We start from the raw sequence: 21710 nt of genomic DNA on the forward strand, positions 1-21710 counted from the left end.
GTGTTCTCTGACATATACAAAGGTTATAGATGAGCGTATAAATAATGTATATTTAAGGATAATTTGGTTATGTAAATACCATAACAAATATCAATTTTTCGCTTGGCTAGGCTCAGATAATGTCGGGGGCGTCGCACGTGACGACTTGACGATCGGCCGCGGACTGATATTGCCACAGATTGCCACTAAACTTTAAGGGTGCGACCATACATACTCCGAATATGTACGTGCTTCGGTAGAAACCAGACCTCGGACACTATATCAAAGACGTCCCGAATACTTATATACATACTTGAAGACGTGTGTCATGAATATTGATGTAATTCGTTTTGTATGATACTGAGATACGTTCTTTCTGATTTAAACTTGTCTCATGAAGGACTCATGCCTAAGTTAAAGGGCAATTGCTGTGTTTAATATTTTTGCATAGGACCAAAATGTTTCAAATAAACTTGACATAAATTGAATATTTATTCCTAAATGTAGGCTTTAAATTGAGTACATGTTTAATTTTATAATTAATTACGTGTATTGGTCTCTTGTTGCTTTTGTCATTACACGTTTTTGAACCCTCTGTCACAAAAGAGCACCTGTATCCTCATCAGAAACCTTACAAAATTGACCAACTGGCCTAACCTTAAACGATTTACGTTTCCAATTTTCGGTGGTCAGACAGCAGTCACTCTTTTTAAATTATAGACAGCCACATCTGTTTAGATTGGAAGTCGACCCAACATACTGGGAAAAAGTTCACGGCCACGGACACCGCGGTTCCCAAAACAAGAGGGGAGCGAATCAAAAAGTAAAAAAGTGACGTTACACACAATATTGTTAAGCAAAATAGATAGTAAAATGGTTCTGGGTGTTACAAGGGCGATGTATTAGTTATCCCGAGAGGCATGAGCTAGACTTATTCGCAAATGTACAACATAAAATCCAAACGGTGCGCCTTGAACTGATCTTGCAAAATAGATTGAAAGTTTTCAAAGTACGTACTTATCAAGAATTAATATTGCATAAAAGATAATGTGACGCTGATGCCTTATAAGTAATATCTAAGTAATAATATACTTCAATATGTGTTTTAAGTAAATATACTTTTTAGAGAAAATTACAAACTTTCGCAATAGGCACATTTTTTATTTGACTTTCTTTGCTTATTTCAAAATAGTTAGAATTCAAAGTAATATAAATCGAAGTTTATTTTTTGAACCGTATGGCTTGTTATTTGAGTTAGATCTTTTCATAAAAGAGGTTTGACGTAATTGTTTGTATCGTGATGTTGTTTGCATTGAGCTGAGACAGAGGTATGTGGTCGATGTTGTCCATCCCTCGGATCATCCATTAGGAGTCTTATACTACACCCACGGGAAAGAATGGGACCGTTCTATTCTTAGTACAGACCACGGCTTAACGGATCCAACGATACATTTTATGGAGGCAATTTACAGAGTGCCTGGAAAGAAGGGCCCGCTAAACAACTTGCGTGTTACATTCGTGGAAAACAGAGCCTTTTAAATTCTGATGATCAGAGTTCTTTTATATTAATGGTATTATTATTCAACCGTAAAAATATATGCATGAATAAAAATGTACCGATTTGAGTATGAAACTTGAAGCTGAAGCGTTTACTGATCTGTGAAGTCATCATTTTTAAAAGTCGTTCTATGAATAGTCTCGGAGCAAGTAGAATGGCACTTCACACTGCTCCAGATACCCTTAATAGATGGCAGCCGTCTTGCCACGTTAGATATGTTCGGAGCTAACTTCTGTGACGTCACCAGCCACGGAACACTTACATGTACATGTTTAATCGCACGCTAATGCACGACTAAGATATAATTAACGACAATGTTCTCAAAACTTTTGAAAGTAAATCCGATACATTATCACGAAGGTCACAAACATATTCAAATATTAACACTAAATGCGAAATAATCCGTAAACTCGTTAGTATTTGAGCGTAACCTGCATTATAAATACAAATAAGCTTTCAATAAAGTTTTCGTCCCCCGTAGTGAAACTGTCAGTCGACCCCGACGACCTGAAAGCTTTGACTGCGAACAATGTTAATAGTTATGTTAACATCGCGACGACGTGGGGTTACGAGTACCTGTCTTTTGTCAACTTCATTTAACGGACTATTATTTCCTTCGTCATCTAAAATTGATGGATTACACGTGTGCATAATACATCGCGGTATACGTTACGTTGGAAATATACGGTTATTAAACGCACGCTGCGATGATCCCTCTCGAAATGCTCAAAACCACTAAAACGCATCGGGCTCGGAATACACACATAAGTAGTGGCAGTTAGCGAGCGTATAGCAATATTCACTTCTATCAATTGACTTTAAGTATTTATAGTATGATTCATAAAGATTAAATATAAATGTAATCTTGTTTTTACAGCTGTTTACAGTAATGGGATGGCAAAGTTTAACAGTAAATATCGCGGCCAGGCGCGGGAGGATGGTTGTTTATATATTACGTAACCGGTTAAAGTCCTCTAAGGAGTGATTAGTAATTAGAGAGAGCTAATTAGTGTCTGGAGTGAAATTGAAAACGTGGAGCGCCCCAACAGACAGCCACCATATTTAAGAGATAAGTGCCAAAATATGTGGCGCTCCACGCATTATTACAACATTATTTGGTTCGTTGTTGTACACTTGAATTATTTATTAGGGAATAATTGCAAATACAATGGATCTGCGTAGCATGTAATGTAATCGTTTGTCGCATTTATCATAGTTGTTTCGTTCTGTTAGACAGTATACGAAAAATATAAAAATCGCTTCCAGTAAGAAGTGCTGTTTTATTTTGGTATTAATTTCCATTACTTGCAGTTACAGTTGGAGTTCTCTATTTACCGACTCTTGAGCTATTAAAAACGGCTTTGGTTTAGTCACCAAATGCCAATTTTAGGCGGTTTAACATGTAAATATAATTTTGAAGGTAGCACAACACGAGTAACATTCATGAAACCAAGCGATGTTGATGGTGTTAAAATTGTTGAAATGTTTCACGAGAGATGGATGGAATTCAGCCGCACAGTGAGCGAACGCCGTCAGCCCGCAGCCGATATACGTATACACAACACATCAACGACAGTTGGTGGCTCTTGATTCGGCACGAAGCCAATTATGTCTGACTAATATTTCAAACTTCACTGAGTATAACTGAAGGGCAAAAAATGCAATATTCCCTGCACAAGTTTGTTCAAATTACTCTCACATTGTACGGCGTACACTCAAGATTCTCCGCTAGCTCCACGTCTGAATGCTATCTCATCTACATAACCATGCATAAAATCTTATTTCGTGAACAATAATAATTTGTTACAGTACCGCGTTTAAGTCCGACTTCATGCAGATTCTACGAGTGCTACAATAATGATATTAACCTGTCTGCGCAACGAGACTTGTTATCTGAAAATTCTGAGCGAAGTATAAAATGTACGGATGCGTTAATTACGAAAAATATTAAACAAGTGGATTGTCGGATATTTTTTAATAACAGATCATTGAATTCAGTAGTGAGTACGCGAGTGAAATATGAACAAGCTGGTAGAGGCAACAGGAGGGTGGAACTGAGGCGTATGGGCGGTAACGGATGAGCGAGCGGTGGCTAGTGAGTAGAGCTGGCGCGCGGCGGCTCTACGCTCTCCGCTCTACGCTCGGCGCTCGGCGCTCGGCTCACTCGCGCGCTGTCGGCCGCTGCCTCCGCACGGTGTCACCCGCTCACGCTCTACTACTTACGTCTACGACTCTACGTAAACTTTGCCGAACTTACGAACTGTGAGGAAAAGTGCGCAGTGCTCCGGACCAAATTGGATGCAATTTGTGCAATTTATTTCATACAGTGTGCTGTGACGTAGAATAATCTTGTGATTTTTAAAAGTTTAAGGAAACTGTTCAATTCTATATTGGATATTCACTGTTCATAAAGTAATGGATGACTTTTAAATGATTAATGGGTAAGTAAAAAAGGAAAATTTTACTTTAGAAATTTAGTTAAATAAGCAGAAAAAAGCATATTAAATTTTTTATACTAGAAAATATATTATTACAAAAATATCTGCATGCAGGTGCATTAAATAATAAAATTATGCATAAGGCTAGCTCAGAATTCTATTTGAGGCGGCACTATGTTTTGAATAAAACTATAATACTTGGTTAATTATAAAACGTAGGTCAAACGTAAAACAAAATTATGCACCATGCATGCATGCACATGCATTATATTTTAGTGATGAATGTATTGTTATTATATTTTATTACCTTGCTTTGTTATATAAAATATTAACGGTGCCTTTTTTAATTATTCTGAATAATAAATTGATATGCAGTGGACACGGAACGACGATTTTGAATACAATTATTATATTTATATTTAGTGTCACCTCATTCACAATGAGGTGACAGCAGAAAGTATAATAGTCAAGACATATAACACTTGCGCGCCAGATATACGGGCGCATGACTAAGACTTCTCTGCATTTTTATGAACTAACGCTCCATGTCAAAATTGTTGGAATAGTCCTCAATCATGCGTGAACTCTACATACCAACATTTACTCTAAGAACCTAGGGCGAAAGCGTAAGTAGCTGGATAGGGAGTATACATAAAGACATTTAAAAAAAAACAGAAATTCGGAATTTTAGCTTTTTTTAAAAATGTCTATTATTGCTGAACTAAGCGATATGGATTTCTTTTTCCCAGAACTGGTATAACTTGGCCTTTCATCCAGTCTCAGATTATCGTTGAGTTTTGGGACACCCTGTATATAATAATAATGTTTTGTGTCTATAACTTAAATATTTTTTATTGAGAACCCCCGAATCCCCTTTGAGGTGCTATTATAAAACGATATCCTAAAAAAGCACAGGCATGGGGCAAAATTTTATAGGTCGTAAATTTTTTCCGTGCTTTGGGAATCCAACCCACGAATGCGCGAACACAAATTACTCGCCCTTTCGTTCATCAAAGTTCCATGTGCTCTTGTTTTAGACTTGCGACCGCCTGGACACTGTCAACTATCAAATGGTTGTTTTCGCAATAGCCAGAAGACGATCTGTAGGCTACTATAATTGAACGAAATCGAAACTTCATACGAAATCTCCGATATTTCTTACGACAATTTCATTTATTGACGAGCTATTTTCGAATTTGTTTGGCATTTTAATAGTCTACGATTCGCTACTACCGCAAATTCAGGAATTTAAGGACATATAATTAATTGGGCCAAAAATAACGTTCAAACATAATAAGAAAATTAAAAAATAAAACAATCAATAATAAAAAGACATAAGTGTAATAGTTATCGAACATCGAAATTGCAATATTAGCCTTCTCCATTCTCTACGACTCGACCAATCCGACAACCAGGTAGCTATCGAGAAGTGTTGTACGGAAATCTGATCAGCGCCACTAGCGGGCGTCGTAGGAATTATTTTGGCAGTACATCTTAAATGTCAAACTTTCGATACTCGACAGTACCGACTGTATAACACGCTACTGAATTCGTGTGACTACAGTACTTCTTAAAGTCATGCGCATTGTTAAATTACAGTTGACTGAGTTTGCAAATTATTTATAGGTATCGGTCAATCAAGCGTATTGATAAAAATACTTCAAGTAGATTTTACATTAGGTTTTTAAGTAGTTTGTTATATTGTCCAGTTGATGGAATTATTTATTTATGTTACTTCATATACAAAAGTCGTATAAAGAAAATGTGGGGTAAGCAAACTTCTAACATTAATCATAGTTGTATTGTATCATACATTAAAACGTATGCAGTTATGCAAGTAAATTTTATTATAATAGTAGGTAACAGGGCGTGATTTTATGTATGCTCGTAACAATATATGAAATCACTTATTTATTATTTTGTTATATGTTCGCTTGTTTTGTTGCAAATAAACTCTCTTTAGTCATCGGTCATCACACGTCAACGGACCATCTGCACTTTTAGCCATCTACTGAATTGAAAAAGTAAAGCAGTTATAGAGAATACATTTATGTACTTAGATTAGTTATTATTAGCAACAATTTATAAAGTTAGAAGTATAACTTTTATCATAAATTTTAGAAGAAGAAATAATGTCCCTCCTCTTCGAATTTACCGAGTAAAGTGAGTTCAATTCCCAGTCCACGCAAAATAGTTGTGTGCTACAAAATATAGATAAACATTTCCGAACATTTCATGACTGCAAACGTTGAGCAGTTTTTGATTAAAAATATCTAACCATTTTATTGACATACAGTTACGAAAATAAAATGCAACATAAATAAAAAAATGACTATATTTCAAATTGTCTATCGGTTGCTGGTCCGCATCGATATTTGATTTCTAGTTTTAATTATTGTTTTTGTTCTTCATCGATACAAAATCTGTCGGCAGCGCGATTCTCTGCAGTCAGTAGCAAATTTTTGACTTTCAATACTCAATATTACATCGAGTATTGAAAGTCAAAAATTTAAAATGTACTGCATAAATAGTTTTAACAGCGCCCGCTAGAGACGCTGATCAGTACCGCGATTCTCTATCACTACCGACAACCGGCTAGCTATCGAAAAAAATTGTACGACTATTGGTACAGCGCCTCTAGCGGGCGTCGTAGAAACTATTTTTGCAGTACATTTTAAATGTCAAGCTTTCGATACTCAAAAGTATTGACTATTCAGAATCGCGCTGCAGATATTCATACATTTTTTTTGGATAGCTAGCTGGTTGTCGATAGTAGTACAGAATCGGGTTACATTTCACCACTTTAGCGGTAAAAACGAATCAGGGAAATAGAATAACTATTTTTTATTAATTTATACACGCAAAAATTTTGTTTTCACTATATTATTGTTGTGTAAATCTCATAACAAGATACGTGACAGTCAATTTGGCTTAAAAAAGATTGATAAACATATTTTTATATCAATTTATATTTAAAAAATAACACATAGATTTTTTTTCCAGCACAAATTGTATTGGTAACGATACTAAATTATGTTCACTATCTTTGTGGGATGAACAGCATTAGCTCTCACGATAATCCGGTTAACTCTTCCAGCTAAGCTTAAAAGCGTGACTATGTTAGGTATGGACTCATGACAGTAGTTCACTACCTCGTATTTCGGACTACCTTCATTGTTTCGTTTAAATTAACAAAGATATAATAATGCCTTCCTAGCCGATTTTCGGCTACGGCGGCCGGTTTCATTGAAATCAACCAACTGTGCTGGACTTTGTTTATAGTGTCCAAGTGTGTGCACAATACACAGTCACACTGTCACTACTCTCATAGCCCGGTGGGACGGTTAAACGGACACGACCAGTGAGAGGTCAGGCGCAGAACCGTCGGCTATACGTACTCTCCTAGACATCTACGACCTCAACTTAACACCGGGCAATTTCCGGGAAATTCTTAATAAAAAACTCATACAATACTTTTTCACTTGACCCGGGATTCGAACTCGAGAGCATTTACGCGGCAGTACACGGCATATACTACCGACCGCAGAGGCAGTGACAAAGATATATAAATATAAAGGACTCACCGTGCACCTCAGTTTTACTTGCAATTCATTCACAATTTATAGTGCTACCTCCGCCTTTGTTGGCCGTAGCGTGATTTAGATTATCCTGCCCCATGAATGTGGCTATCGTAAACAAAAATATTCTTTAAATCCTACTGGTAGTTTCAGAAATAGCGGGTTCAAATAAAACTTTAGAACTTATTAGTATAGATAAAGGCAAATAAGTCCAAACTTACCATGTTCTCTCATAATCAGTGCCTAACGTCGTAAGCAAAGTACAGCGCTGCGATAATTCCACGCCGACGTATGATGAAGTTGTTCCTCAAGTTTAGCTGACTGAGTTGTAGTGATGCTCCAACATATAACAAATGTAATCAGTCCCTTGTGTCTTACATCACTACACACGCACAATTTCCCCAAAAGAACGGCTCAAGTAAACAAACCTTAAGTTAAGGATCTAATGAAACCGTATGTTCCTTGTAAGACAGCCTTTTCTTTGTCCACCCACTTCACCTAAGCTCCTTAATTAATTTAGGTGCTCATATATTTTTCCAATCGCTAAGTCTTTTGGTAGTGCAGGGAATCGATTAACGATTTGTTATCTAGTTTTCTTGGTATTATGTTTCTACGTTTATATTTTATTAAATAAATTGAATATTGATTTAATTGAAGGCAATTAATAAAACCGATATAGAGTTTCCGTGCCCAGAAATATAATAGAACCTCAATCGAATCGAATTGTGATTAAGAACGAATATAGGACAAAGGCAACCGCTATAAATAAATTGGGAAACCCACGCGGGTGACACCGTGCACTGTTACTAGTGCTTTATTATGAAACGCGAGGTTCATTGTATGAATCAGAAGAATTCAGAACCCCAAAATAATGCAAAGAAATTTAAGCGATGCGGTTTTATGCAGTCGTAAGGTGATTAATAAAAAATCAGGGTCGTATGCTAGTATTTTAACCATTATAATTATGAAGAGTGGAGACAAGAAATATTTAATAATGGACTTAATAGGAAAAGGGGACGGTAAAAAACATATCACGGAACTGGCATCACTTTATAGACCACAAAAATTATAACCACATTTCCTCAATCACCGTTTTCATGAATCTTACGCGACTTTAGCAACATCTATGATTCTGACAATATTAAATTATTACACCGTTAAACTATCCGCAGCACTTAAAGTCAAAATTAAGTGCTAAGCCGGACTGTCAGATGCACATTCCAGCTTGAATATCGTCTAATTCATCGAGCACTAATTCTATTCTCGAAATGACGCAGTTTCGGTGCCAATCGCGACATGTGTGCAGTCAGATTACACGCCTGCTAGCTAATATTTACCGTTGTATTAAATGAGCCTCTATTTGTCGTAAAGTGGTCGTTGATTAACTGTCTTCCAATAATACACTGAGTGCTATATTTAGGCCTCTTTAGGAATTAATAAATTAAACATTGATGCTTGATTTATTAACACTGTGAGATGTATTGCCTGGTTGAGCTTTGGAATGTTAATTGAGATTTATACGTACATTAATGTATCTCGATTCTTTACAACTATCGAAAATCGTCAACTATCGAAAAAAAAAATATGACAATCGCGTCAGTGCCTCTAGCGGGCATCGTAAAAACTATTTTGCCAGTACATTTTATTTTATTTCAAACTCTCGATAATCGATGCTTCCAATTGTAGAGAGTCGAACTATATTGACAACGGAGTCTTTATAGTTTTCTCAAAACTAGCAAGTTTGGATAGAGTTCTAGAAATTTCGGAAGTGTTGATTTTATTCCTTACTATCAATATTGTAGGAGAATTCCTTGGAATATACTTAAACTGGTAGCTTAAGTCTGATAGTCTTAGTAGAAATGGAAGTTATACTTTCTGCTATTATATTGTGTAGATCTGTTACAAATGAAGGAATTTGTGGGGTTCAACCAAAAGTAGAAACCGTTTAAGTATAAGAGATCAAAGCTCTCGGGATTATCTTGACATCGATTTAAGGAAATTTTCATGAAGCTAGATGCTCACAAATTGTCAGTGATAGTAATCTATGAAATAACGATGACCACACAAAAGTGTTAAACATCTACTTTGCCTTCTGAGAAAAACTACAATTTTCCCGCAACTTTACGCATAAAAATCTTACAGCTTCTCGAGATATAGTTGCCTATATTCATTAAAGATACACATTTTAGAAACGCGGGGAGAATGTCTAGGATTGTGTTTGCAAATAGATCAACAGACTTAGTTTAAATATCAAGCGGTCACCCATCTGTTGACCAACCGTGACCGCGCGCTAATCGTTCACGGAAACAAGGAAGTGACTGAATATCTTTATATATATAATTCTTCTGTAAGTGTGTATGTCACTGAACTTCTCTTAAACGATTGGACCGATTTTGATGAAATTTTTTGTGTGTGTTCAAGGATCTGAGAATGGTTTAGATTATTAAAAAAAGTTAAAAATTTTCAAATTAAATACGTGTGGACAGGACAACGTCTGTCGGGTCCGCTAGTTAAGTATATAAACACAAAGAATAGGAAATGTAGTGGTTTTATCTTTAATGTTCTCCATTGAAATGTGTGAGAACATACATTTGTACGCATTTACAACATAAATGAGCTTTAGGTACGCTACGTATTTTTTCTGGTACTCGCTTAGAACAGAAACAATGTGTTTTTAGGTCTGCTCTTGTATTACGTAATTTGTACGTAACAGTCATTTTGTAAGCCTTTAATACCATTACGGCTTACAATAAGAATTTAGTAACATTCATTTGACTTGGCATGTTATAACAAATTAGCGATTAGAAATAGGAAAGCAAATTTTACACGTTACAATTTCGCTCGGTTTCCCTTTTCCCTAATGACAGATGAATCATAATAAAAATGATGACAGAAAAAAAGATGCAGACAGAAAACAAAATGTCGTTTATTTATCTATTTGTCATTATTAAGAACCAGTATTCCGTCTTTTCTAAACTATTTTTAAAATCGAGTGATTTATCAAGTCTTTTAGTAAAAGACTTAAAAAACGTCTTATAAATAAATTGTCCCTCTCAAACTATGGCGTTCGGTATTCTTAGACAAGTTGAATTGAATTGGAATTCGTTTGGACTTTACTTAATTAGAAGGGTTGGCGAGAAAGTACATTGCCACTTTGCCGAATAGCTGAATGGGCTTGCAGTTTGTAACTTTCAATGTAAAAACGCTTATGCAGACATTTTAAACGACAATTGAAACTAGTTTGCCAAAAATTGTCATACGTTTGACTGAGCTTGGTTACAGTAGACGCATTTTAAAGCTTTCAAGTTCGTAATTAATAGAGCTCTCTTTGTTAATGTTGACCGCAGAGATTATAATAATTTAAACCAGAATGAGTAAAACAGAATGAAGATGGTTTAGATTTGGGATATCGAAAGTTTTTTTTTAATTTGAATACAAAATGTATGAGTGAAAATATTTTACTACTTAATAATACTGGAAAGTTTGTATTCCTGCGATAAAAATAAACTTAATAAAATCATGTTTTAGATCGAATTATTATGTAATGCATAGATGGTTATTTTATTAGCTTAGTTATTATAGATATGTATTATTTGATTTCATAATTCACAAACGTAAATACAGTTTCAATAAAGTAATGGAATTTTGATGTTGTCAGTGCTTTAATTTTTAATTAACATCTAGTCGTAGTCTAGAATTTTATTTCTGATATCACAAAAACTAATAACATTATGCCTTTAATTATGTGTCATCGAATGACTTTTCAATGTTTCAACAACTTTTATTATATTACGAATAATTAGGATTCAAATAATAAACATGAATAATATTTTGTCAAATATTCGTGAAAACAGGTTTAAAATATGCATAAAGTTGAATTAATAAAATGTATAAAACTAAATATTATAGCGAAAGCTTTTCGACTAAACTCTATCTAAATTTAAATTCAAAAACCGTAGTAAGTTATGTAGACTTTCGAGTTCTGTGGTATTATTTTACGTGGTTAGAAGCGAATAAACTTTTCATTCTGTAAATGCGGTTTATTTGATTTAAACAGCTCTGGGTTCAAGAGAGGAGTACGTACGGACTCACCTAATTGAAATCAGTACGCAACTAAAATGTTGAGTGAAATTGCGGCATATCGACTCCCGGCTTATTTGGTTTTGTGCATTCAGCCACTAAGCATGATAATTTGTAGTGAATTTAGGCTCTAGAGGTAATAGTTAATCAATTTGATGATTGAAGCGTGGTTATGTTATGGTAATTGCAGGTAATAGCTGAAAGTTGCCACACGTTTTAATCACATATTATTATCTTAATCGGGTTTATAAGTAAATCATTCAAATTTTATATAAATATGTCATCAATAAGTAGACACTACTAAAGTACACAATAAATATAGAAAATAAATAAGTATTATTTAATTAAAACCGATTCAATAAATCCAATGATAAGGCTTAACTTTCCACGCGGGTTAGTATTTAATTACTCGTGCTGTACAAGCCGAGGTAAGGTTTTAAAGAAGTGTTTCAATAATAATTTTATCCCGTTCATTCATTTGGAATGGACAACTTAAAGTCATTCTTCGTTGGCTGCGAAGACTAAATTATAAGACTCGCTCCTATTATAATAAGTCCAAGTCTCGCGTTGCCGTCTGTCCTAGTAGACTAGTGCTGGGAAAGTTTCGTTGTTTGCGCCACCTGCATTTCTCTTCCTACCCTAACCAACAGACACTAATAACCTACTTTAGCATTATTACTTCTAAGAACCGCTCCAGTGTCTGTCACAAGAGAACCTTTTGTATTAAAATTAGTGCGATCCTATTAAAAAAGCAAATGTTTTAATGAACAACGTCGCTCTAAATGCTTGATAAAATATTTCTAGACGAATATCTATCTCATAAAAAGCGCAGTAAAGCGTTTTTTCATTGAAATTACTTTAACGTTATTCTGCACGATTGTTGACTGAATTCTGAATCTGGCTTGTGAATAAACACTAAGTAGTAAATGGTTTTTATTCTTCGAAACCCCGACATCGGATGGCAATTGGTTCGTGGAAAAACTGATATTCATCCGTTCCTATTTATAAGAGCCGGCAATCCATTTACTTGTGAATGATAAGGCATTTAAGTTTAAGTTCACAGGTACAAAACAAAACGAAACCCACGCAGGCAAACCTACGCGGCTCACTTATCTAATTATAATAGAACATCAATTTACACTATGTAATTGGAGTCATATTATAATTATAAGCTTATAGAAGATTAGCGTCGGCAGGTAGATTCGGTTTCGTATAACTAACAACAAGTGTAAGTAAACGTTAATTAATAGCACCCTTACGAGGTGTAATGAACTCGATCAACAGTCCCGGCACGAGGAACTATTACTACACGACACAATGTATTCGTTGCTGCGAGCTGACGAGTTACGTGCTGTTTAAACATTCAATTGTGACCAAATTTACGAACGACCTTTGTAGATTTTCAGCAATTTTTTATAGTAACTGGATCTCATATAGGTACACCTATTAAACTGTAATTTTGCTTGTAACCGCAACCTTAATACTGCTGCTATTAGCTGTGAATAAAATAAAATAATATTTACATGCAAAGAAAACCGAATAATTCACTTATCGTTTCCGTAAAAAATAAATGAAATGTTGCCAGCTGTTGCTCTGAATATTAGTGACATTTCGTTAGCGTGAAATAATTGGTTGTTCGTTCATCACTATTGACGACAATTAAAGTAATTTCATGTACCATTTCTTAGAGGATGTACTGTTAGTATCTTGGATTAACAAAGACTCCAGAAATAGTTGAATCAATTGATGAGAGAATGTGTCGGAGCTTGATATCGATCTGGTAAACATCGGCGAGCAACCATTATAAATAGTGTCGGCGACGGTTTAATTGTAACATACGGGTGCAAGTAAATTGCATACGAAACGACTTTGTACGCAGCCTTTTCTTAACGATTAAAGGGGAGACATGCACGCACTCTTCTCATTAAAACTATTTTTTTTTCGGAAAGTGAAGCGTTCGATTTTTGGCATTCTTATAAAAAAAATGTGTTAATTTACACAACCACTGACTTACCCCCGGTTTCTGAGGTACATTAGTACGTAGTTTATCTATTTAAAAGCGTATTTTTATATGAGTTTAAACGCTATTGAAAAGATAAACTACCGCTAAATGTACTCAGAAACCGGGCATAACTGATTAAAATATAATTGTATTCCATTTGTAGAAAAAATACTATACAGGTTAAGAAGAAGTTTTTTCCCACGCGGACGAAGTCTCGAGGAAAAGCTAGTTAATGAACCAATTCTGAAAACATTGGTATATGGATATGTGGTATTATATGGTTTAGAATTTCCAAATGCATGGCTTTGTTTTCTATTTAGTTTGATTTCCGTCATATGAGAGATATTTAAGCTTTATTATATTATATGTGGTGTGGTATCAAAAACTATTCAGAGGCTTCATTGTTACATTCGTATGTTTCGGTATTCATAATTCTGGGAATTTTGCCAGCAGTTTGATATTAAAATAATGCCTTTGGTAATCGTATTACCTTTTTGCAATTGTGTTTTGATACGCAATTGTGATCTCGTGTCGGAATCTAAACCTTTGCTTTTTAAATTGTATTTTGTCTATTTTCGGATAGTGTCGTTTTTTTAATACACGTTGCATGTAAGATATGTATAATTTTAGTTTTAAATAACTATTTTTATTTATTTACTAGCTGACCCGTGCAACTTCGCTTGCGTAACATAGTAGAGAATGTGTCAAAATGTTCCCCGTTTTTTTAACCTTTTTTACTGGTACTCTGCTCCTATTGGTCGAATCGTGATGATATATAGCCTATAACCTTCCTCGATAAATAAGCTATTAAACACTGAATTTTTTTCAAATCGGACCATTAGTTCCTGAGATTAGCGCGTTCAAACAAACAAACAAACAAATAAACTCTTCAGCTTTATAATATTAGTATAGAAGTATAGATAATCACGAAGATTAAATTTAACTACCTCCAAAACAACCGTCGTTGATTTACACAAGAACTAGTATTTAGAAGTCCGATTACAATTTAAGACACCCGTCAAGCGCTAGCATGTAAAGCATCTTAAAGCAATGCACTACACTACCTCCAAGAACATACAAGCAGTGAAATCTAACTAGCGTATTCTATACAAAGCGGTAACGTATTCTCTTTCGTAGCGACTGTAATTTTGCTCTCATAATACCCCTTCCGTAAGGCTTTGTTATTCAAGGAAATTCATCGACTGATACCGTTATGGTAGTTATAACATGTTTCAAGTTGTTCTAACAAACTTTTTATCTCCTTGTTACGTGTTGATGAGCGAGTTCGTGAAATAGCTTATTTTGTTTTATACTTTTACAACATTATTATAGAAACCGTCGGGTAAGAATAGAACGGGCTGTTAACATTTATCGGTCTTATGCGGAAGAGCTTTTTTAAATTCGCCGATACGATATCGTCACGATCAAAAAAGGGAAGACGGTAAACATTAATTTATTATAATGAAGAAGATGAAAAAATAAGTGAGAAAACTTTTAATACGGCTTGTTTAGAAATAAGTCATAATTACCAAGTACACTAAAATTAACAACTAACCATCTATCAACTGAACAAAAGAAAAACTAGCTAACGGTATTCTTGAGTTTTTTAGAGCTTAATCAAATGCTACAATTTGCTAACCTATTGTGACACAAACACCTTAAGCCGTACCTAATTCATACTAAAGTCGGCCATTGTAAAAAGAACATTAAACCGTAATGTACTCCGCATGATTAATATGTTAATGTTATAAAGCTTTAACTCCAACTTGGCCACTGCCTTCATAGACTACTTCTATTCTATTTTTGGCCTTTGACTCGGCATAAAGGGATTAGCAACCGCACCACTCGATTCTAAATACGTTCATAGCGAATCAATACGATACTAATACAGTACAAACATCGCAAGCATTCCTCAAACAACAATTTTCACACAATAGAAATTACTATTCCAAATGTTAGCCTTCACAGTTGTTCTACGAGAATCAATTGAACGCTAAGGTAAAATATTAGCTGTAGCACTAACTAGTTTTACTGTATGGATTACTAGACTAGACTTGGATAATTAATGAAAGTTTCGCCCAAGTTCAGCCAACCGTTGGCCAGTGAAAGCTTGGAACAACAGAAATGCAATCAGGAGCGAAGCAAATATTTTGAATAGCACGCTTTACTCATAGACTGACGCCTTTTATTTTACTTTTCAACTTTATTACTTACAGTATTGGCTTAATTAATTATTGTATGCACAGTGGTTATGTACTTTTTCTAGAGATCTTTGTCTAGAGTGCTTCAGGTTTTTAAGAGTGCTCCTCAAAAGTCACTTAGGGTCGCTCCCAAATATTTTTTTCGTAATTGGTGTTTATTAATGGCACTTCTTGAGTTTGTTTGCGGTCCAAATTTTTTATAGGTTTTTAAGTATTTAAGCGTAACGTAGCATCAGTTGAGTTAATAATTTTAAAGTTGATTTTCAGTCGCATTCGATTTACTGCATACACACAGGTATAAAACAAACAAAAATTTTTGGATAGCTCACTCACAATAGGGATCCTTTATATCCGTTTTATTAGTTTTTCTTTATATAATCACATAGGTGGCTATCAGTAGTAGGCGTCTAGGTATATACACGTACAGACAACAATGGCTTGTGTATTCTTAGCCACAAGACAGATAGCGAGATTCTGAGGTGGACGTTGACTGAGGGTTGATTGATTTGTACCTACACCACACAGGAACCACACACTTAGTCCTCCCACATTTCCCCACCACTCATTATGTACTCCGGACATTGCTAATGAGGAAGTTGATTGACGGATAGCTGAATTATCTATCGCAAAGAAAACTCAAGAAAAAGAAAACACACGTGTACTCATCGCTCGAGTTGATAGAAGCAATCCAAGGGCGACCATTTACTATTCCGACTAGTCAAAAATTCCTTTGTACAAATTGTATTAGAATTTAATAGCAGTGGGTGGATGTCAACGGATAGGTTAATAAAAGCGTCGTTTAACCAGTGGATTTATTGAGCCGAGCAGTTTACTAATAACCGAGTAGCGTCCCCAGGGCGGGAGTGCGTTTCTCAAGCGGTCAATTGATTAAACGAAGCAATTAAGCAATCAGGCCTCAATGGCAGCGGCGATTGTCGCAAATGAGTGCGGGTTCGACATCTGCGCGCTTCACTACCGTCGTTATCGTCCGCCGCACCGCCACCGACACACGATAAACATTCTATTTATACACACGTACTACACAATTTATATCTAAGCCACTGAAAAATATTGGAGCACACCAACTTTTTGTCGCTAATTAATGATACAGTCAAAGTTAAATTTAACGATCCAAATAATTGGTGTAGGCATCCATTGGATTCCTCGAATTTCTACTACGTTTAATTGAATTTGACGTTGTATTCGTACTGTACACTTTTTATTCGGATATTCGATGCTTAAATTCTTTCTAGATTAAAACTCTACATTATTACGTCTTCAAAGTGGTTTTTATTTTGTTTGTTTCTACGTTACGTATAATATTGTTTATTACAGGGATACGTCGTTCCTCGTTTATAAATACAAAATATTTACCTTCTGTTGTATAAAGAAATTATCAAACTAGGATCGTTATTGCTCGGTATCACGTTATGACATAGTTTCGCGTAGTTCCTCGATGTATAACGTCTCATTTTATTCAGGAGCCCTTTTCCGGGCGTGTGACACGTTACATTTGTTTTGCAATAAACAAGTCGAGGGATAACTTTATAGCGCTATGAATCGTGGGTCCCGTGGAGCGAATTATTCTAAAATTAAGCTGTATTTATTGGTGGAGTGTTTGGCGAAACAGTTGGAAACGACTGTGACATCCGGGCCGATCAAAGTGATCGAGAACGTGCGTCGGTGGACGTTTTATTGCGCGCACCCGACGCGCCGCGGCGTATGGCAGCCATGCTGTATAATTGACTCGCCCAGCCATCCATATGAATGGTAATGCCAAATTTAGGTGCAATCCTCTCGATCGCGTGCCGTTCTACGTAAATTGAACACACAAAGTTGACTGCCGTAATATAAATTAGAAGTTTATGCAAGAAACTTGCACAGTTTCAAATGTAGAAGTATTATAACTGGCTATAAGCAATGACGGGTGGGCTGTTTAGCATCGTTACGCTACTAATTGACAAGGTATGCACATAGCGGCTCTATCTGTTAAAGTTTATACATAGTTTCACGTCCCGATAAACCACGAACAATTCTATATTAGCGGTGTTTTGTATATTAATATAAATTCACTATGACAATACGCCTAACGATATGTTATCTCATTTATCTTCACAATATAAATGGAGACACTAAATAGTAATTTAGTAAACAAATAAGCGTTCCTTTTTTTTAATTTACGACTGAATTCATGAAATTAATTCCTTATAAATATTTAAAAATTCAAATTGGGGCGAAACTCCTTAAGGGATTTTATGTCGGAAAGTTTTTTGTTAGTTAATTATAATGATCATAAATTAGAATTGTTGTGTCTGATGTCAGCGGAATGACGAGCATGTCTGCGATGATGTGTGTGTGCGTGAATGTGTGTGTATCAATTACAGTGGTCACGTGACGTCGCTACAAGTTTTCCATATGTTGGGGCTGGACTGATGTTATAACAGTTAATCCCTCGGCCCTGCCGCCGCCCCGCTCGCCGCCACATGTCGGCGGCCCATTAAACAGAATACCCTAACAAAAAATAATTACTTCACCAAATACAACTCCACGGTCACAACTCGTTCAATTTGTGTTTAATCTGCTTAAAGCGCGACGGATGTAATGAAATTAAAAAGTCATGAATTAACTAAACAACCCCTATGTAGCGATGGGTCAGTTTATTTATTGTGGGTACTAGATGTGAGATAACAACAATGTTTTTTGTGCAATCATGCGTGAGAGTACGACAATTACAATAATGTTCCCGGGGACCGGTTGAAGAAATGTTTCTGTATTATTCTTCTCCAAGTACAAAGCTTTGATAAACGTACAACCTTTACCGTTTTACTTTGCCTACATACATTTGTGTATTAAACATGAAATTTGCGTGGATGTACGTTAATAACGGGGAGGCTTATACGTAAATTAAAGCGTTCGCGGGTGGCAGGAATGCAATTAACAAATTAAATATTAAAGCAAGGTTGACGCGACTATGCATTTGGACATGTTTACTTCTATGTTAGCAAATAGTTTATGACTGGAGTAGTACGTAGTTCATTGTTGCGTGAGTGGTTGTCAACTAAAGGAAACGGCCGATCTATCTAGAATTCCGGTTACCGTTTGCCGAATTGAGGCAATGAATTGTGCCTACGTTACAGATTGCTAAATTACCTAACAAACTATAAGTCTGGTTAGTCAATACGTGCGAGTTGGACGGTATGTGTCCAGCGTTAGTGAAGTACCTATCCGAAATCGCATCCATACCGTCTAACCGAGACCAGTCAGGTATTTGTCACGTTCACGAATTTCGACTGATCAGTTCGAAGTTCGTAAAACACGGTCGTATTCGGATTAGTCGGTATAAATAAATGTTGGTCTCAGAAAGAGTTAGTTTTGTACAAAAATTGTTGATAGAGACAAGTAGTTCGTGACCACCCCTCTGTATGTTCTGTTATAGATGCACTTAATTTGCTGCTTTTTTTTGCAAGACAACTCTTGCCCTAATAATTGCTCTTGTGTCGCGGAGGTTTTTACAAACATACCAACAACAGACACAAAGCACAACCAGACCCGAAACAATTACTTTTAGATCGCACAAATAATTGTTCCGTGTGGGAATCGAACCACGACCTCCCGACACAATGATATCGGCGTGGCAACCTAAGCCATCTCCCCATACTACTTTTGTTTCGTTGTCCTTATATACCTGACGGTCCCGTGTACTATTTGTATGTAAGGTATGTAGTAAAATTTCAGACTACTTAAAATGCACGACGTAGAGTGCTCCTAGCCTTATGCTCTTTAGAAATGAACCGAGACCAAATGTGGAATATCAAATGAAGATAACATTTTAGTTTTCTAATTTCCTTCCCGAAACTTTTGTTGTTCGTCTTCACTCGCAGTTCTGAATGTATGTATTTTCTGGTAACAATACGCTTTGTTGGAAATAAGGTACACTTGCTGCTTCTACTAAAGTTAACAATGTTATTTTAATCTTGGCGAATTTATCAACAGTTCAAATAAGGTAGAGCTTATAAATAGGTCTTGTTGAACTACTAAAAAGACCTGGTAAGGAACGTTACACAAATAAGTTCTTATTGCTGTTTTCATGGTGTATAGTTAGCAGGTAGGTCCCGATGTTATCGATGAATATAACTGCTGTTAGTTCTTGTGAAAGGCCTGGATAACTTAGATAATAGGTCTACCAAAAAGTGCCCACATAGAACGAATGAGGTAGGCTCATATGACAATAGTTCATATCCTGTTTGATTTTTATATTTTCATACTTATAGCGCTTCCGCACATCTTCGTTAAAATACCCAAAAGAAGCACCAGTTATTAAGGATCTCAACTTATACGTAGAGCAAAAAATGCGATATACGTATCTACAATGAGTATCATAGTTTGTAAGTGTATAGAAAAAGTATTAGGTTTTATTAGAACGTTAGCGCTGAACGTAGTGCCAGTGACGCTAGCCAGAAAGGCTTAACGATCTCTTAGCATGTGTAAGGAGGCCGAGTATCACCCGTATCACATGTTAACGGCTACTCATCCTGTAATTGGTTGTTGCGAGTGTGTAAGTGCGATATTACCAACACTAACATGATTTTTGTATGGATCAATTTAAGCTCCATCTTTTATAAAGACGAATCGTAAGGCTTATATCCTCTATTTAGGACTAGCTGACCAGCGCAACTTCGCTTGCGTCACATATGCGAGATTGGGTCAAAATATTCCCCGTTTTTTAAACATTTTTCGTTGCTATTCCGCTCCTAATATTTGTAGCGTGATGTTATATAGCTTATAGCTTTCCTCAATAAACAGACTATCCAATAGCAAAATATTTTTTCAATTCGCACCAGCAGTTCCTGAGATTAGCGCGTTCTAACAAACAAACAAACACAATTTTATAATATTAGTATAGATGAGATACATAATGTATACTCTTGCCCAACAGTGTGACAGTAAAGAGTTAAAGTAATACCTCAAAAAGAAACCAGTCTTTTGTTTGAGGGACTTTAAAAATAAACCAACATCGGACATAAAAATTAAAATGAAATTACTATCCAGAAATAATATGAATTATTTGTTCCATGTAGCGATTAATTTTACATCGTCGTTTTTGATTCATGTTCATTAAATATAATATATAATAAAATATAAATATTAAAACATGAGTGAAATTAAATTTGTAACAGTAAACTATTATGCCACCAAAAACATTCTGTAAAAACCTCAAGTCTCGCCGTAAAAAGTTGTGAGATCAATATAATACCAAGTCGATTAATCTATTTAGTCTCTACTTAAAGGACCTTCTGTCTTAAGTTATTACGTATGTTATTATCATGCCAATTTAAAAAAAAATACCTCTAAAACAAATAGACCGACCTGGTCATCGCATGATTTGATTAGTTAATGCTTCTGAAATGTTATTGGCGAATTTGTGTTTTCTCGCGATGACCAAGTCGATCTATTTGTTTTATAGATATTTTTTTTTTAATTGGCATGATAATAACATACGTAATAACTTAAGACAGAAGGTCCTTTAAGTAGAGACTAAATAGATTAATCGACTTGGTATTATATTGATCTCACAACTTTTTACGGCGAGACTTGAGGTTTTTACAGAATGTTTTTGGTGGCATCTCACTTCTTTTTGTAGAGCGAACATAAGTCCAATTTGTATGGAAAGACGTTATTTTTTCATAATTCAACATATTTTCCTATGGGAATGTTGTTCAGTTTCATGGGCTAAACACCCTTACCCACCCTATACCCCCTCCCGTTATGCCTCATATAGTAGGTACCTATTTACACCTATTTATTTTATTTTCTACAGTAATAATAATTCATTCATTCATCAGCACTTGACCTAAATGAATAAATGATTTGATT

The 21710-nt window shown here is 35.5% G+C and overlaps 1 protein-coding gene across 1 annotated transcript in view; it reads left to right on the forward strand.

Moving 5' to 3' along the window:
• The first annotated feature begins 3673 nt into the window (after window positions 1-3673).
• Window positions 3674-21710, forward strand: part of LOC142975577 (uncharacterized) — a 109457-nt gene continuing 91420 nt past the window's right edge. Inside the window, exon 1 of the mRNA XM_076118512.1 lies at window positions 3674-3978. The gene's annotated coding sequence lies outside the window, so the exon portion shown is untranslated. The remainder of the gene's footprint in view (window positions 3979-21710) is intronic.

This window comes from Anticarsia gemmatalis, chromosome 9 (genome assembly GCF_050436995.1).
Source record: "Anticarsia gemmatalis isolate Benzon Research Colony breed Stoneville strain chromosome 9, ilAntGemm2 primary, whole genome shotgun sequence".
Lineage (NCBI taxonomy): Eukaryota > Metazoa > Arthropoda > Insecta > Lepidoptera > Erebidae > Anticarsia > Anticarsia gemmatalis.